Below are 20,100 nucleotides of genomic sequence, written 5' to 3' on the forward strand. Positions count from 1 at the left end.
TCTTGGCGTGTTTCTCCTTGGATTTATCCTGTATGGGACTCTCTGTGCTTCCAGGACTTGATTAACTATTTCCTTTCCCATATTAGGGAAGTTTTCAACTATAATCTCTTCAAATATTTTCTCAGTCCCTTTCTTTTTCTCTTCTTCTTCTGGGACCCCTATAATTCGAATGTTGGTGCGTTTAATGTTGTCCCAGAGGTCTCTGAGACTGTCCTCAGTTCTTTTCATTCTTTTTTCTTTATTCTGCTCTGCAGTAGTTATTTCCACTATTTTATCTTCCAGGTCACTTATCCGTTCTTCTGCCTCCGTTATTCTGCTATTGATCCCGTCTAGAGTATTTTTAATTTCATTTATTGTGTTTTTCATCGTTGCTTGGGTCCTCTTTAGTTCTTCTACATCCTTGTTAAATGTTTCTTGCATTTTGTTTATTCTATTTCCAAGATTTTGGATCATCTTTACTATCATTATTCTGAATTCTTTTTCAGGTAGACTGCCTATTTCCTCTTCATTTGTTAGGTCTGGTGTGTTTTGACCCTGCTCCTTCACCTGCTGTGTGGTTTTTTGTCTTCTCATTTTGCTTATCTTACTGTGTTTGGGGTCTCCTTTTCACAGGCTGCAGGTTCGTAGTTCCCGTTGTTTTTGGTATCTGTCCCCAGTGGCTAAGGTTGGTTCAGTGGGTTGTGTAGGCTTCCTGGTGGAGGGGACTAGTGCCTGTGTTCTGGTGGATGAGGTTGGATCTTGTCTTTCTGGTGGGCACGTCCAAATCTGGTGGTGTGTTTTGGGGTGTCTGTGGCCTTATTATGATTTTAGGCAGCCTCTCTGCTAATGGATGGGGCTGTGTTCCTGTCTTGCTAGTTGTTTGGCATAGGGTGTCCAGCACTGTAGCTTGCTGGTCGTTGAGTGATGCTGGGTCTTGATGTTGAGATGGAGATCTCTGAGAGATTTTCGCTGTTTGGTATTATGTGGAGCTGGGAGGTCTCTTGTGGACCAGTGTCCTGAAGTTGGCTCTCCCACCTCAGAGGCACAGCCCTGATGCCTGGCTGGAGCACCAAGAGCCTTTCATCCACATGGCTCAGAATAAAAGGGAGAAAAAATAGAAAGAAAGAAAGAAAGAAAGAGGATAAAATAAAATAAAATAAAGCTATTATAATAAAAAATAAGAAAAAAAAATTATCAAGAATAAATGTATTCAGAAAAAAATTTTTTTTAAATTTTTTTTAATTTTTAAAAATAGATTTATTAATTTTTTATAGTAAAAAATAAGAAAAAAATTATTAAGAAAAAAATTTATTAAGAAAAAAAATTTTTTTAATTTTTTAAAATAAAAAGTATTAAAAAAATTATTAAAAAAATTTTTTTAATTTCTAAAAATAGAAAATAAGGAAAAAATTATTAAGAAAACATTTATTAGGAAAAAAAATTTTTTTAAGTTAAAAAAAAAAAAAAAACACGGACGGACCTAACCCTAGGACTAATGGTGAAAGCAAAGCTATACAGACAAAATCTCACCCAGAAGCATACACCTATACACTCACAAAAAAAAGGAAAAGGGGAAAAATTAATATATCCTGCTCCCAAAGTCCACCTCTTGAATTTGGGATGATTCGTTGTCTCTTCAGGTAGTCAACAGATGCAGGCACATCAAGTTGTTTGTGGAGCTTTAATCCGCTGCTTCTGAGGCTGCTGGGAGAGATTTCCCTTTCTCTTCTTTGTTCGTACAGCTCCCGGGGTTCAGCTTTGGATTTGGCCCCGCCTCTGCATGTAGGTCGCCTGAGGGTGTCTGTTCCCCACCCAGACAGAACGGGGTTAAAGGAGCAGCTGCATCGGGGGCTCTGGCTCACTCAGACCGGGGGGAGGGAGCGGTACGGAGAAGGCGGGGCGAGCCTGCGGCGGCAGAGGCAGGCGTGACGTTGCAGCAACCTGAGGCGCCGTGCGTTCTCCCGGCGAAGTTGTCCCTGGATCACGGGACACTGGCAGTGGCGGGCTGCACAGGCTCCCGGGAGGGGCGGTGTGGAGAGTGACCTGTGCTCGCACACAGGCTTCTTGGTGGCGGCGGCAGCAGCCTTAGCGTCTCCTGCCCGTATCTGAGGTCTGCGCTGTTAGCCGCGGCTTGCGCCCGCCTCTGGGGTCTGCGCTGATAGCCGCGGCTCGCGCCTGCCTCTGGGGTCCGCGCTGATAGCCACGGCTCACGCCCGTTTCTGGAGTTCGTTTAGGCGGCGCTCTGAATCCCCTCTCCTTGCACGCCGCGAGACAAAGCGGCAAGAAAATGTCTCTTGCCTCTTCGGCAGCTGCAGACTTTTTCCTGGACTCCCTCCCGGCTAGCACCGAAGCCTGAGCCTCAGCTCCCAGCCCCTGCCTGCCCCGGTGGGTGAGCAGACAAGCCTCTCGGGCTGGTGAGCGCTGCTCGGCGCCGAGCCTCTGTGCGGGAATCTCTCCGTTTTTCCCTCTGCGCCCCTGTTGCTGTGGGATCCACGCTGATAGCCGCGGCTCACGCCCGCCTCTGGGGTCTGCGCTGATAGCCGCGGCTCGCGCCCGTCTCTGGAGTTCGTTTAGGCGGCGCTCTGAATCCCCTCTCCTTGCGCGCCGCGAAACAAAGCGGCAAGAAAAAGTCTCTTGCCTCTTCGGCAGCTGCAGACTTTTTCCCGGACTCCTTCCCAGCTAGCACCGAAGCCCGAGCCTCAGCTTCCAGCCCCCGCCCACCCCGGCGGCTGAGCAGACAAGCCTCTCGGGCTGGTGAGTGCTGCTCGGCGCCGAGCCTCCGTGCGGGAATCTCTCCGCTTTGCCCTCTGCACCCCTGTGGCTGCGCTCTCCTCCGTGCCTCCGAAGCTTCCCCCCTCTGCCACCCTCAGTCTCCGCCCGCGAAGGGGCTTCCTAGTGTGTGGAAACCTTTCCTGCTTTACAACTCCCTCCCACTGGTGTAGGTCCCGTCCCTATTCTTTTGTCTCTGTTATTTCTTTTTTCTTTTGCCCTACCCAAGTACGTGGGGATTTTCTTGCCTTTTGGGAGGTCTGACGTCTTCTGCCAACATTCAGTGGGTGTTCTGTAGGAGCAGTTCCACGTGTAGGTGTATTTCTACTGTATCTGTGGGAAGGAAGGTGATCTCCGCGTCTTACTCTTCCGCCATCTTGCCCCTCCCTCTGTTGTTGAGTTTTAAAGTTAATTCAAATGTAAATAACACTTTATACATAAATCTGTGTATATCTGATTATTTACTTTTAATTTTGTTTTTTGAGATATTTAATATAGGAAACTGTTTTCAAGTTGGTAAGTTTTTTTGCCTGATCATTTTTGTTATTAATTCCTACTTTTATTATGTTGTCAGAGAATATTGCTTACAACACAATGTATACATTTAGGAACTTATTGAAGATTTCTTTGTAGTTCAGTATCAACTTTATAAATGTTTCATGGGCACACGAAAGGAAGGTGTATTTGGTGATTGATGGGTAAATTGTTTGATGTATTTCTATTAATCCCATTCTATTAATTTTATTATTCAAATCCTCTGTGTCTTTATTTATTTTTCGTTTTTAATCTATCAAGAAATAGTTGATGTTTAAGTATTCACAATTATGGTGTTTATCAATTTTCCTGTGTTTCCAACAATTTTTGCTTTTTATAGTTTGATGCTGAATTATTTGATACATAAAAACTTATGACTCATATTTTCATTGTGGATTATAACTTTTATGAACATTAAGTGACATTTTATATTTTGTTGAATGCTTTTTGCTTGGAATAATACCTTTTCAGAATTTAATACTGCCATTTCTATGCTGCATTGTTTTGTATCCACCTGAAAAATCTTTACACGTTCTTTTATTTCACACCATTTTTTTTCTCTTTTGCTGTATGTCTATTTCTTATAGGCAGCATGTAGTAAGATTTGAATTTGTGGTACAATTGGAGAATATTTTTACTTTAATAGGGTAGTTAAACTCCTTATATTTATTTCATGATTGATTTATTTCTTTTTATATTTGCCACCTATTTTATGCTTTATATTTTTACGCTTGTTTGCTTTTTCTTTGTTTTCTATCTTAAGCTATATAGAATATGTTTTATATGCTTTTTATTCTTCAATGATTTGGAAATGTGTCCTACTTTAAATTATGTTACTGATTACCTTTAAGTATTAAAAACATTTAAATATGTTCTTTTAAAAGTTTTTATTGTGATAGTAAAGAAAATGCATAAAATATATGTTTAGTATTGTATAATTATTAAGCAAATAACTATGTAAATGCTATCTTTTACTTTCAACCTTTCTATATCCTTATAGTTTTGATGTGCTTCTTGCAAGAATGATACAGTTTAGTTTTTATTTATTTATTTTTTTGTTAACATTTTGTAGAGTATTTTTGCATCTATATTAATTAGAGATATTGGCCTTTAATTTTCTTTTCTTTTCTTTTTTTTTTTGTAATGTCTCTGTCTGGTTTTGGTATCAGCGTAATGGTGACCTCTTAGAATGAATTTGGTAGTATTTCCTCCTTTTCAATTTTTTGGAATAGTCTGAGAAGGGTAGGCATTAGGTCTTTTTCATATGCTTGGTAGAATTCCCCTGTAAAGCCATCTGGTCCTGGAATTTTGTTTTCTGGGAGTCTTTCTTTATTACAAATTCGATTTCACTACTAGTGATTGGTATGGGCCGTGGTGGTTCAGCCTCAGACAGAGGTCAGGGCTGCTTCTGATGTGCTGCATGTGTGAGCACCAGTAATGGCTGCCCCTACCCTGCTCAGATGTCACTTGAGGTCTGAGACACCTCTGTGTCTCACAGACAAGCCCTTGCCCCAGTGTGGAGCTGCTTTGTGAAGCAAGCTGGGCTGGAGTGCTCACTCTGCTCAGGCTATGGTGTATGCCGGGGTAGTCTAACCTCGTCTGCCACCTGAGCAGTTTTCAATCTGCCCTCTACCCCCTGCTTGGGGAGCAAGTGTGTGTGCACTCCTCAGGAATGAAGTCCAGGCTTCCCACAGCCCCCTGTTAGTCCCACTGGCCCTCCAACAAGCCAAGGGGCTCATCTTCTCTATGTAAGACCCCAGCCTCCCGATAGGTGGCTCCAATCACCCATTCCCCAGGGCGAATCTCCACCCATATAATCTCCCTTTTCCGGAGTCTCTTCCTAGGGGCACAGGTCCCGACATGATCACCTGATCGCTTCTCTTCCGTTTGTACCTGATTCCATGTGGATCTTTCTTACAGCCTTCGTTGTACAGGAGTCTGACAGTTTCCAGTTAGTTTTCAGTTGAAGTTGTTCTACATGTAGATGTATTTTTGATGTCTTTGTGGGAGGAGGTGAATTCCATGTCCTCCTACTCCACCATCTTGATCTCCTCTCCAAAACGTAATTTATATACAAAAAAATTCATAGGTGTTATGTGAAGTTTAATATCGTTTGTTAATTATATATACCTGTATAACCAACACCTAAGACATGGTATAGAACATGTCAATTACTCCCAAAATTCCCTGACACCTCTTTCAGTTTCATTCTCATCTCTATGGCCAGATAACCATTTTCTGGTTTCTCGTACTTCACAGAAATGGAATCATACAGTATGTATCTTGGTGTGCTTGGATTCTCTCACTCAAAGTAATGTTTCTGAGGTTTATCACCATTATTCCAGGTATCACTAGTTCACTCCTTTTTATTGAAACAGCATTCCTTTGTGTGAATTTACCACAGTTTGTTTATCCATTCTCCTACTGAGTACCATTTTCCCCCTGCTTTTTGGATTATGAATAATGCTATGAAAATTTGTGTACAAGTTTTTATGTGGATATATATTTTCATTTTCTTTTGGTAGATACTTAGGAGAGGAATTTTGGGGTCATAGGTAGATGTATGTTAACTTTATAAGAACTTGCTAAACTATTTTCCAAAACAGTTGTGCCATTTTTCACTAACATTGTTAACTCCAGTTGCTCAGCATCTTTTCCGAGGTATTTTCAGTCTTTCCAACTTTAGTCATTTAGACAAGCAGACTTGAAATTGCATCTCAGAGTAGTTTAAAGTTCTATTTCACTATTGACAAATATTCAGCATCATTTCATGTGCTCATTGGCCATCCGTATATACTCTTTTGTCAAGGATCTGTTTATGTTTTTGCACTCTTTTTAAATTGAGGTTTTGGTCTTAATACTGACAAAATTAAAAAAAAAATTTATTTTCATACAAGTTTTAAAAGTTACTTTCCATTTACAGTTATTGCAAAATATTGGCTATATTCCCTGTATTGTGCAATATATCCTTGAGCCTATCCTACACCCAACAGTTTGTACCTTTCACTTCCCCATCCCTATATTGCCCCTCCCCCCCCCACTGGTAACCACTAGATTGCTTTCTATATCCGTGAGTCTGCTTCTTTTATGTTATATTCACTGGTTGTATTTTTAAAATTTTAATCCAACATGACTATTTTTTTTTTTTTAATTTGGAGCATTCAGTCCATTTAGATTTAATGAAATTACCAATATGTTTGCATTTTAGTCTACCACATTATTTTGTGGTTTTCATTTGTTTGACCCATTTTATATTTCTTTTACTCTCTTTTCTTGCATTTGTTTGGATTTATGGAGTAGTTTTTTAAAAATAACTTTAATTTTTCTTTCAGCCAGCTTGGAAATATTTACTTTATTTCTATTCATTTGGTGGTTTCTGAGAAATTACTATATGTGTACTTAATTTATCAAAGTCTGAAGTTAATTGGTATCTTTCATTTCCTTCTGATAGTATAAGAACCTTAGACCTTTTCACCAGCTCCCTGGCTTATATATTATTATTGTCATATATTTTAAATCTTTATTTATTTATCCCTTGAGACATTTAATACTATTGTTTTATAAAGTCAATATCTAGATTTACCCATATTCTCTATGTTTTGAGTTCTTCATTTCTTCTTTAATCTCCATCCTTTTATCTGGGATTACTTTCTACCTGAAGTACATCTCATGAATTTCCTTTGGTTAAAGTAGTCCTTTTATCTGGGATTACTTTCTACCTGAAGTACATTTTGTGAATTTCCTTTAGTTAAGGTCTGCTCATGGTGAATTCTCAGTTACTGTTGTTCTGAAACTGTCTTTATTTAACCCTTCTTTTTGAAAGATATTTATTTATTTATTTATTTATTTATTTATTTATTTATTTATTTGCCAAGAATAGATTTCTAGATGGGCATTTGCTTCCTTTCAGTACATTCAAGATTCTATTTTGAGTTTTGGGTGCCACTGTTGCTGTTGAAAAGTTGATTATCAGAGTGACTGTTGCTCCTTTGAAGTAATTGATCTTTTAGGATTAAAACACTTTGTTTTTCCTCTCATGTTCCTCTATTTATCTATGTTGGGACTAGGTGTGGATTTCTTTTTATTCATCCTTCTTAATATTTGTTTGGCTCCTTAAATTTGTGTATTGGTGTCTTTCATTAATTCTGGAAAATTCTCAGCCATTATCATTTCAAATATTGCCACTCTCCTATTCTCTCTCCCTTTTCTTGCTGAAACTTTGTTTTGTATTCTGAATTATTCCTTCTGCCCTGTCTAGTTCACTAATTCTCTCTCTATCTAGTTCACTAATTCTCTATCTATCTATATAAATAATGCTCATCCATTGTTTTTATCCTAAGAAATTCCTAGACATTCTTTTTACTTTAAAATACATATGCTATAATTTTTATAGCTTCCTTGTGAGATTTATTGTAGATATTTAAAAATTGGTCTTTTATTTCTTAAACACAGTAAGGATAATTGAATTTTAATCTAGCCTGATAATCCCAGTGTCTGAAGTTTTGTGGATCTCCGCTCTATGTTGTTTCTGTTGCTTTTACTCTTTTTACTTTATCTGTTCTATAATTTTTGACTGTATGAATGTCATTGCCCTCAATTTTCAGAGATTTTTATAGATTGTTTAAAACATAGTATGAAGGTGCATTCTTCAGATAGGATTTCTTTCTACTTCTGGTGCACACCTAGGGGAACTACCAATCTAGAACTGCTTTAAATTAAATTTATGCCCTGAGGTGTTTTTCCCCCCAGCGAATTTATGTGAATTTCAGCTACAAATCTTCTCAAGAGCTGCTTTTATTTGTAACATAGAATGGGTCAAAACTTACTCAGGTAAGTTTTTGTTTTCACTTTTTCCCCTCTTCTGACCAGTGCCAGAACAACTTTCCTACTAGTAGTCTGGGGTGGTACTTGTGAGAGGTGGGAACAGAAGGGGAGTTTTACTTCTAATTCACCCTTATTGTGAAGATGTAGTCTTTTAGGATCCCAGCTTTATGTGGGGAGAGTTGCTGGAAAAATGTTGCAGTAACACCTGACCCTTTTGTCTAGTTCAGGCACTGACATTTTATGTCAAAAGTGAAGCTCATGTTTGCAGAGATAAACACCCTCAGAACAAAGATTGCTTTATTGTCCTGTTTTCCTGGCTGTGTTTCCAATCTCACTTACACTTTGGTCTAGTAATTCCTTGGTATGCTGTTAGAACTCCTCTGCTTTTAAAGAGATTTAATAAATACCTTTCTGGAATTTTTTGTTGTTTCCAGCAGGAGTGTTGGTTCAAATTTTCAGCCCATCATAATCTTATAAATGGAAGTCAATATATATATTTTGAGGATAAAAATAGCAAACAAAATAATATTTTTTGGCTATATATATATAGGATAAAAAACTTGACATAAATATTTTACTTTTTTCCACCATCACTATTCTTTTCTCCTCTTCCTTCCCCACTTTCCCTCTGTTTTAATATAAATTGGAGTTTTATTATACAGAATATTAATTATAAAATATTTAAAAATTTCCATTATATGTCTTCTCTTTCAAAAATTATTTGACATTTGTATTTAGTTTACAATAATATTTACAGCAATTATTTAGATTTATATTTAGTGGACTTCAGTAGTCAGCAAATAACTTTCCCCATTCTTAACTCAGTTATATAGCTTTTAAAAAATATTGAATAGACTATATTTTAGAGAAGTTTTAGTTTACAATAAAGTTGAGGGGAAGGTACAGAGATTTCTCATATACACTGTCCCCACTCATGCCTCCCCCCTTATCAACATCTCCCACCCAGAGTAGTACAGTTGTTGCAATTGATGAAGCTACCTTTACACATCATTATCAACCAAAGACCATGGTTTATATCAGGGTTCACTCTTGGTGTTGTACATTGCATTGCTTTGGACAAATGTATAATGACATGTATCCACAACTATAGTATCATGCAGATCATTTTCACTACCCTAAAAATCCTTTGTGCTACACCACTTCCTCCCTCTTTCTCCCCTAACCTCTGGCAACCACTGTTTTTTTTTTTACTGTCTCCATACTTTTGCCTTTTCCAGAATGTCATGTAGTTGGAATCATACTGTATGTAGCCTTTTCAGATTGGCTTCTTTCACTCAGTAATATACATTTGAAGTTTTCCCATGTCTTTTCATGGCTTAATAGCTCATTTCTTTTTAGTGCTGAATAGTATGCCATTGCCTGGATGTACTACAGTTTTTAGTCCATTCACCTACTGAAGGAACATCTCAGTTGCTTAAGTTTTGGCAATTATTAACAAAGCTGCTATAAACATGTGTGCAGGTTTTTTTATGGAAATATGTTTTTTCAACTCCTTTGGGTAAATACCAAAGAGTGTGATTGCTGGACCATATGCTAAGAGTATATTTAGTTTTGTAAGAAACTGTCAAACTGTCTTCCAGTGTGGCTGTACCATTTTGCATTCTCATTACCAATAAATGAGATTCCCTGTTGCTCCACATCCTCACCAGCATTTGTTATCTGTGTTCTGGATTTTGGCCATTCTAATAGGTGTCTAGTGGTATTCTGTATTTCCATGATGACATGTGTTATGGAGCATCTTTTCATGTACTTATTTGCCATCTGGATATCTTCTTGGGTGAAGTTTTTGGCCCATTTTTAAATGAAGTTGTTTCTTGTGTCGAGCTTTAGAGTTCTTTGTATATTTTGGATGTGTCCTTTGACAGATGTGTCTTTTGCAGATATTTTCTCCCAGTCTGTGGTTTGTCTTCTCATTCTCTTGACATTGTCTTTTGTAGAGCAGAAGTTTAATTTTAATGTAGTCCAGCTTATCAATTATTTCTTTTATGGATCATGCCTTTGGTGTTTTATCTAGAGTCACTGACATACCCAAGGTCATCTAGGTTTTCTTCTATGTTATCTTCTAGGAGTTTTATAGTTTTGCATTTTAAATTTAGGTCAATGGTCCATTTTGAGTTAATTTTTGTGAAAGGTATAAGGTCTGTGTCTAAATTCATATTTTTGTATGTGGATGTCCAGTTGTTCCAGCACCATTTGTTGAAAGGACTAAATATGCTCCATTGTATTGTCTTTGCTCCTTTGTTAAAGATCAGTTGACTATATTTATGTGGGTCTAGTTTTGAGTTCTCTATTCTGTTCTATTGATCTATTTTCTATTCTTTTGCCAATACTACACTGTCTTGATTATTGTAGCTTTATAGTAAGTCTTGAGGTTGGGTAGTGATCGTCCTTCTACTTAGTTCTTTTCCCTAATATTGTGCTGGCTATTCTGGGTCATTTTTCTCTATATATAAACTTCAGAATGAAAATAACTTGCTGGGATTTTGGTCGGGTTTGCATTGAATCTATAGATCAAGTTAGGAAGAAATGACATCTTGACAATGTTGAGTTGAGTCTTCCTATCCATGAACATGGAATATGTCTCCATTTATTTAGTTCTCCTTTGATTTTTTTCATCAGGGTTTTAGCGTTTTCCTAATATAGCTCTTGTACATATTTAGTTAGAGCTATACCTAAGTATTTAATTTTTGTAGGGTGTCAATGTACATGATATTGTGTTTTTAATTGCAGATTCCACCTGTTCATATGCTGGTATTATAGGAAAGCAATTTACTTGTGTATATTAATTTTGTATCCTGCCACCTTTTGATTTTATATTTAGGGACAAATGAAGGAAGGTCTAGGTTAGGACTTCCAACCAGACAATAGTTTAAATGAGAAATCCTTCTTCCTTATTTCCTTACTCCCTTTCTCTCTTTCTTTAAATCTAACAGGAAGTGAGGATAATTTATCATAAAAAGAGGAACATGATTTACTCAGCTCTTTCTGCAATTGATGTAAAACAAACAAACAAACAAATCAAAACCAAAACCACAACCAAAAATCTACCATGTTAAGATAACACAGTGCTGGGGAAGGAGGCTTGAGTTGGAAGTTTGGAGCTTCAATTCCTGGTCCCTGCTCCACATGGACTTGCAGGAAAGATGTGTGGCAATGATGAGGGCAACATTCAGCCCTGAATTACCACTTCTTTGTAAAGTTTGGTGATCCCACTGCCTGAGGGCAGATCCCACTTCTAGGGTCTCTGCCTGAGGGCAGAGTGGGCTGCAATTGAAGTTCCAGAAGCATGAAGACATTTAGTGGAAGATTAACTCAGGAGAGCACTGTCTTTGGAGAAGGAACAAGGCAACTGGCCTGGGGGTGGGGGCAGTGATGGGCCTCTGGCTCCCCACCACTGAGTGGGAACTAGGTAGCAGCTATCTGCTTTGTCCTTATAGGGCTGGGCTCTGCCTTAACCTCAAAGACAAACACATTCCCTACAGCAACACTATACCCCAGCTCACAGGTGAGGAAGTGATGCATCCACTGGAGGACTGATGTGTCCCACCTCTTCAGGGAGTCATCAGTTGTCTTCTGGGGCTAGGCTGTCTGCTGGTTCCTCTAGCTGAAAAATAACCAGTGACTGCATGAATGGGTGGATGAATGGGTGAGGGTTTATGGAGGCCACTGAGGTCCCTGTGGGCCTTGGCGGATACTGTCATTACATGAGCAGCCCCCTCCCTGCCTGCTGCTCATTCTGGGTCGTCAGGCTGTCCAGGGCTCCTCGGGCAGTAATCAGGCCTTTGTCCCTGTGTCTGCTTCCTCTGGAGCAGCAGGGGACGACCTCTCTCCATGCTGGGGTAGGAGGCAGGTAATGAGTGCCTGGAAAAGCAGAGGGCTAGATTTTGTTTCATGCACAGACCAAGGAAAGCAGAGAGAAATTAGGGGAAGCTGTTGTTTGTGCCTTAACTACCATCTCTATACCAGGCTTAGGGTTTCTCATGATAAACCTTGACATTAACAAGATTGGTTCCCTGATGCACAGACTCACATATGTCCACAGAGATTTCTGGTGAGATGAGAGTTACATGGCACAGGCCAGAACTTCTTTCTGTAGCTGGGTCCTCTGGGAGCCTGGGTCTCCCCTCTGCTTCTCCCAGGAGCACAGAGGCAGCTGGAGCAGGCCTCACCCGATACCCTCCTGCCTGGTACCCAGTGCAGCACAGAAGGTCCTGTAGTGGCCTGGACAGGGCTGCCAGTCCAGGGCAGATGTCTCCCATGACAGCGACGGGCAGGTGCCTCCTCTTCTCTCTTCTTCTGTCCTCAGGGAACTCACATTACCTGGTGCAGAAGAGGAAATTAAGCAAACCATTATCATAGATTTATTTTGATTGCACAGAAGAATCTCATCTGCATATGTTAGAGTAATACAGGCAATAACCAAAGGCATTATAGGCATATTTTCTTAAGGTAGAAATATCCTGGTTTTAGAGAAAGATCTGACATTGGTACCTCTTGGCCCATGAGGTACCTGATGACCAGAAGGAGCAGATGGGACCTTCCACGTCTGACCCCAGAGGGGCCTCGAAAATTGTACTGTTTTCTACAGTCTCCCCTTACCTGCCTGCCACAATGCTTGACAATCCTACAGTACCCATTCCCTTAGATTTAAGGAACCAATGCTACTTTTAAAAATGTAAATGTTGTCTGGGAAGGGCAACATATTAAGCCATAATTTGCATTAGTTTGAATTAATTTATCCCGGTTAGAACTAGTCTCTTATGAGTGCTCGGAATAAGTGGAGATGGGTTTTGATTAGGGCTGGGGAGGGGAGCAGGGAGGGCTGGCAGGGTAAGTGTGGTCCCCACAGGGGGGACAGCCTGAGAGCACTGGCCATCAGGCTCCGGGATGGAGTGGATGCAGAGCAAAGAGCAGGGACACCATAGCCAACTTTCATGCAGTTGCTTTCTTAGGGAGCAGCCTATCAATCACACACATGCAAAAAATGCTTTATGTGGCTCTCCCCTAATCTGCACATCAGTTTAATCTCCTCTGCCAAAACTAAGCCTTATCTGTCTTTGCACCAGTTCTTCTGACTCTTTTCTGCACAGGAGTAGCAATATCTTTAAGCCAAACCCTAAGTCATTTTTATTAAATTGCAGAGTAGCTGGGGTTTTTTGTTGGATGCTGTTGAAATGAAGAGTGCAACCCAGGTTTCTGTGAGCTCTACCAGATGGGGGAACAAATGGGCCATTTGCTTTTCATGAGCTCATGCTTCTACATGCTAATGCAGGGCCCCCAGCCCAGCCCAATGTATCCCCCAGGGTGGGTGGGTAGAGGAAGATGCCATAGAGCAGCTCTTGATTACTCAGGGCCCCTGTTTGCTCGGGGGCTAGGGGATAACCCAGTCTTTGTGACTTGGCAATGTTCACCATTTCTTATACTTCTTGGTGGGCAGAGCTGGTCCCTGGGAAAGCTGTGGGTGCATAAAGGGCCGAGGAGCTTCCTGGGAAAGGAGACTTAGACCCCAACCCCTTCTATTTTGAATTTCAATGAGATAAGAACATCCCTGACAGATTGGGATGGTCCTCCACGGAGGTTGTTAGACAGGAAATTTAGAAAGTCCTGAGGGGGACTCGCTGTGAGGGCAGAGGGGTGGAGGACCTGTGCTCAACCCCAAGAACTTGGCTGCGTCTTGAGCTCGTTTCCACCTCACCCTCCTCTTTACATCAATGCTCCTTCAACGCAGGCCAGCTCTGTCCTCCCTGCCTGTGCACAGTGAAGAGGGGCTGAAAAACCAGCCCACATGAAATTGGTACCACTCAGCTCCTTCTGGTACTCCTCCTACATGGTCTTATTTTACTCTTCAGGTCTGTAAGATCCTCTCTGCCTCTTGCTCGCTCTATCCTTAACGTCCAAAAGCCCTTCCCCGTCTTGTCAACTGATAACCTCACCGTGCATTTTCCCAAGAAAATTGTAGGAGAAATCAGAACAGAACTACATCCTTCCAGGCCCAAATCCATGAACCCACTTGCTTCTGAGAGCCCTGTACTCAGCCCTGCATGGAGTCTTGCACTCTGCCTCCCTCCTGTACCAGGGATGAACAGTCCCTGCTCTATGGAGGGACGCCTCCACCTGTAGCCTAGACCTCATTCTCTCTCGTCCACCCAAGGTTGCTGTGTTCTCACTTACCCTTTCTCTCCTCGATGATTTTTTTTAAAAAACATCTTTATTGGAGTATAATTGCTTTACAATGGTGTGTTAGTTTCTGCTTTATAACAAAGTGAATCACCTATGCATATACATATATCCCCATACCTCTTCCCTCTTGCGTCTCCCTCCCTCCCAAACTAAAGATTTTTTTAAAATTTATTTTTATCTTTATATATTTACTTATTTACTTTTGGGTGCGTTGGGTCTTCATTGCTGGGCATGGGCTTTGTCTAGTTGTGGTGAGTGGGGGCTACTCCTCATTGCAGTGCACGGCCTTCTCATTGAGGTGGCTTCTCTTGTTGTAAAGCATGGACTCTAGGCACACATGCATCAGTAGTTGCAGCTTGCGGGCTCAGTAGTTGTGGCGCACGGGCTTAGTTGCTCTGCGGCATGTGGGATCTTCCCAGACCAGGGATCGAACCTCTGTCCTCTGCATTGGCAGGCGGATTCTTAACCACTGCGCCACCAGGGAAGTCCCTCTCCTGGATGATTGATTAGTTCTTTTCTCCTGGCCTACAGATATGCTATAATTCTCACTCAATCCAAAAACAACCTAAAACAAAAAAGCAAACTCCCAAATGTCCTTGATCCTAAGTCTCCGCCTGGTTGCTGCTCCAGTTCTCTGCCCCTTTTATGGCGGAATTCCTCAAATTGTCCGTGTTCAGTTTGTGGCCACTTCCTCAGCCTCCATTCTTTTTTCAACCCACTCCAAAGAGGCTCTTGTCCTCAGTCCTCCTTTGGAGCTATTCTTTTTTTTTTTTTTAAACATCTTTATTGAAGTATAATTGCCTTACAATGGTGTGTTAGCTTCTGCTTTATAACAAAGTGAATCAGTTATACATATACAATATGTTCCCATTTCTCTTCCCTCTTGCATCTCCCTCCCTCCCACCCTCCCCATCCCACCCCTCTAGGTGGTCACAAAGCACCGAGCTGATCTCCCTGTGCTATGCGGTTGCTTTCCACTAGCTATCTATTTTACGTTTGGTAGTGTATATATGTCCATGACACTCTCTTACCCTGTCACATCTCACCCCACCCCCTCCCCATATCCTCAAGTCCATTCTCTAGTAGGTCTGTGTCTTTATTCCCGTCTTGCCACTAGGTTCTTCATGGCCTTTTTTTTCCCCCTTAGATTCCGTATATATGTGTTAGCATACTGTATTTGTTTTTCTCTTTCTGACTTACTTCACTCTGTATGACAGACTCTAACTCCATCCACCTCATTACAAATACCTCCATTTCATTTCTTTTTATGGCTGAGTAATATTCCATTGTATATATGTGCCACATCTTCTTTATCCATTCATCTGTCGATGGACATTTAGGTTGCTTCCATGTCCTGGCTATTGTAAATAGAGCTGCAATGAACATTTTGGTACATGACTCTTTTTGACCTATGGTTTTCTCAGGGTATATGCCCAGTATAGGGATTGCTGGGTCGTATGGTAGTTCTATTTGTAGTTTTTTCAGGAACCTCCATACTGTTCTCCATAGTGGCTGTATCAATTTACATTCCCACCAACAGTGCAAGAGTGTTCCCTTTCCTCCACACCCTCTCCAGCATTTATTGTTTCTAGATTTTTTGATGATGGCCATTCTGACCGGTGTGAGATGATATCTCATTGTAGTTTTGATGTGCATTTCTCTAATGATTAATGATGTTGAGCATTCTTTCATGTGTCTGTAGGCCATCTGTATATCTTCTTTGGAGAAATGTCTATTTAGGTCTTCTGCCCATTTTTGGATTGGGTTGTTGGTTTTTTGGTTATTGAGCTGCATGAGCTGCTTGTAAATCTTGGAGATTAATCCTTTGTCAGTTGCTTCATTTGCAAATATTTTCTCCCATTCTGAGGGTTGTCTTTTGGTCTTGTTTATGGTTTCCTTTGCTGTGCAAAAGCTTTTAAGTTTCATTAGGTCCCATTTGTTTATTTGTGTTCTTATTTCCATTTCTCTGGGAGCTGGGTCAAAAAGAATCTTGCTGTGATGTATGTCATAGAGTGTTCTGCCTATGTTTTCCTCTAAGAGGTTGATAGTGTCTGCCCTTACACTTAGGTCTTTAATCCATTTTGAGTTTATTTTTGTGCATGGTGTCAGGGAGTGTTCTAATTTCATACTTTTACATGTACCTGTCCAATTTTCCCAGCACCACTTATTGAAGAGGCTGTCTTTTCTCCACTGTATATTCTTGCCACCTTTATCAAAGATAAGGTGACCATATGTGTGTGGGTTTATCTCCGGGCTTTCTATCCTGTTCCATTGATCTATATTTCTGTTTTTGTGCCAGTACCAAACTGTCTTGATTACTGAAGCTTTGTAATATAGTCTGAAGTCAGGGAGCCTGATTCCCCCAGCTCCATTTTTCGTTCTCAAGATTGCTTTGGCTATTCGGGGTCTTTTGTGTTTCCATACAAATTGTGAAATTTTTTGTTCTAGTTCTGTGAAAAATGCCAGTGGTAGTTTGATAGGGATTGCATTGAATCTGTAGATTGCTTTGGGTAGTAGAGTCATTTTCACAATGTTGATTCTTCCAATCCAGGAACATGGTATATCTCTCCATCTATTTGTATCATCTTTAATTTCTTTCATCAGTGTCTTATAATTTTCTGCATACAGGTCTTTTGTCTCCTTAGGTAGGTTTATTCCTAGATATTTTATTCTTTTTGTTGCAATGGAAATGGGAGTGTTTTCTTAATTTCACTTTCAGATTTTTCGTCATTAGTGTATAGAAATGCAAGAGATTTCTGTGCATTTATTTTGTATCCTGCTACTTTACCAAATTCATTGATTAGCTCTAGGAGTTTTCTGGTAGCATCTTTAGGATTCTCTATGTATAGTATCATGCCATCTGCAAATAGTGACAGCTTTACTTCTTCTTTTCCGATTTGGATTCCTTTTATTTCTTTGTCTTCTCTGATTGCTGTGGCTAACACTTCCAAAACTATGTTGAATAATAGTGGTGAGAGTGGGCAACCTTGTCTTGTTCCTGATCTTAGTGGAAATGGTTTCAGTTTTTCACCATTGAGGACAATGTTGGCTGTGGGTTTGTCATATATGGCCTTTATTATGTTGAGGAAAGTTCCCTCTATGCCTACTTTCTGCAGGGCTTTTATCATAAATGGGTGTTGACTTTTGTCGAAAGCTTTCTCTGCATGTATTGAGATGATCATATGGTTTTTCTCCTTCAATTTGTTAATATGGTGTATCACATTGATTGATTTGCATATATTGAAGAATCCTTACATTCCTGGGATAAACCCCACTTGATCATGGTGTATGATCCTTTTAATGTGCTGTTGGATTCTGTTTGCTAGTATTTTGTTGAGGATTTTTGCATCTATGTTCATCAGTGATATTGGCCTGTAGTTTTCTTTCTTTGTGACATCTTTGTCTGGTTTTGGTATCAGGGTGATGGTGGCCTCGTAGAATGAGTTTGGGAGTGTTCCTCCCTCTGCAATATTTTGGAAGAGTTTGAGAAGGATAGGTGTTAGCTCGTCTCTAAATGTTTGATAGAATTCACCTGTGAAGCCATCTGGTCCTGGGCTTTTGTTTGTTGGAAGGTTTTTAATCACAGTTTCAATTTCAGTGCTTGTGATTGGTCTGTTCATATTTTCTATTTCTTCCTGGTTCAGTCTCGGCAGTTTGTGCATTTCTAAGAATCTGTCCATTTCTTCCAGGTTGTCCATTTTATTGGCATAGAGTTGCTTGTAGTAATCTCTCATGATCTTTTGTATTTCTGCAGTGTCAGTGGTTACTTCTCCTTTTTCATTTCTAATCCTATTGATCTGAGTCTTCTCCCTTTTTCTCTTCATGAGTCTGGCTAATGGTTTGTCAATTTTGTTTATCTTCTCAAAGAACCAGCTTTTAGTTTCATTGATTTTTGCTATTGTTTCCTTCATTTCTTTTTCATTTATTTCTGACCTGATCTTTATAATTTCTTTCCTTCTGCTGGCTTTGGGGTTTTTTTGTTCTTCTTTCTCTACTTGCTTCAGGTGCAAGGTTAGGTTGTTTATTCGAGATGTTTCCTGTTTCTTGAGGTAGGCTTGTATTGCTATAAACTTCCCTCTTAACACTGCTTTTGCTGCGTCCCATAGGTTTTGGGTCGTCGTATCTCCATTGCCATTTGTTTCTAGGTATTTTTTGATTTCCCCTTTGATTGCTTCAGTAATCACTTCGTTATTAAGTAGTGTATTGTGTAGCCTCCATGTGTTTGTATTTTTTACAGATCTTTTCCTGTAATTGATATCTAGTCTCATGGCGTTGTGGTCGGAAAAGATACTTGATACGATTTCAATTTTCTTAAATTTACCAAGGCTTGATTTATGACCCAAGATATGATCTATCCTGGAGAATGTTCCATGAGCACTTGAGAAAAATGTGTATTCTGTTGTTTTTGGGTGGAATGTCCTATAAATATCAATTAAGTCCATCTTGTTTAATGTATCATTTAAAGCTTGTGTTTCCTTATTTATTTTCATTTTGGATGATCTGTCCATTGGTGAAAGTGGGGTGTTAAAGTCCCCTACTATGATTGTGTTGCTGTCGATTTCCCCTTTTATGGCTGTTAGTATTTGCCTTATGTATTGAGGTGCTCCTATGTTGGGTGCATAAATATTTACAATTGTTATAGCTTCCTCTTGGATCGATCCCTTGATCATTATATAGTGTCCTTCTTTGTCTCTTGTAATAGTCTTTATTTTAAAGTCTATTTTGTCTGATATGAGAATTGCTACTCCAGCTTTCTTTTGATTTCCATTTGCATGGAATATCTTTTTCCATCCCCTCACTTTCAGTCTGTATGTGTCTCTAGGTCTGAAGTGGGTCTCTTGTAGACAGCATATATATGGGTCTTGTTTTTGTATCCATTCAGCCAGCCTGTGTCTTTTGGTGGGAGCATTTAATCCATTTACATTCAAGGTAATTATCGATATGTATGTTCCTATTCCCATTTTCTTAAATGTTTTGGGTTTGTTATTGTAGGTGTTTTCCTTCTCTTGTGTTTCTTGCCTAGAGAAGTTCCTTTAGCATTTGTTGTAAAGCTGGTTTGGTGGTGCTGAACTCTCTCAGCTTTTGCTTGTCTGTAAAGGTTTTAATTTCTCCATCGAATCTGAATGAGATCCTTGCTGGGTAGAGTAATCTTGGTTGTAGGTTTTTGTCCTTCATCACTTTAAGTATATCCTGCCACTCCCTTCTGGCTTGCAGAGTTTCTGCTGAAAGATCAGATGTTAACCTTATGGGGATTCCCTTGTGTGTTATTTGTTTTTTTTCCCTTGCTGCCTTTAATATGTTTTCCTTATATTTAATTTTTGACAGTTTGATTAATATGTGTCTTGGCGTGTTTCTCCTTGGGTTTATCCTGTATGGGACTCTCTGTGCTTCCAGGACTTGATTAACTATTTCCTTTCCCATATTAGGGAAGTTTTCAACTATAATCTCTTCAAATATTTTCTCAGTCCCTTTCTTTTTCTCTTCTTCTTCTGGGACCCCTATAATTCGAATGTTGGTGCGTTTAATGTTGTCCCAGAGGTCTCTGAGACTGTCCTCAGTTCTTTTCATTCTTTTTTCTTTATCCTGCTCTGTAGTAGTTATTTCCACCATTTTATCTTCCAGGTCACTTATCCTTTCTTCTGCCTCAGTTATTCTGCTATTGATCCCATCTAGAGTATTTTTAATTTCATTTATTGTGTTTTTCATCATTGCTTGGTTCCTCTTTAGTTCTTCTACATCCTTGTTAAATGTTTCTTGCATTTTGTCTATTCTATTTCCAAGATTTTGGATCAT

This window comes from Eschrichtius robustus, chromosome 11, assembly GCF_028021215.1.
Source record: "Eschrichtius robustus isolate mEscRob2 chromosome 11, mEscRob2.pri, whole genome shotgun sequence".
NCBI lineage: Eukaryota > Metazoa > Chordata > Mammalia > Artiodactyla > Eschrichtiidae > Eschrichtius > Eschrichtius robustus.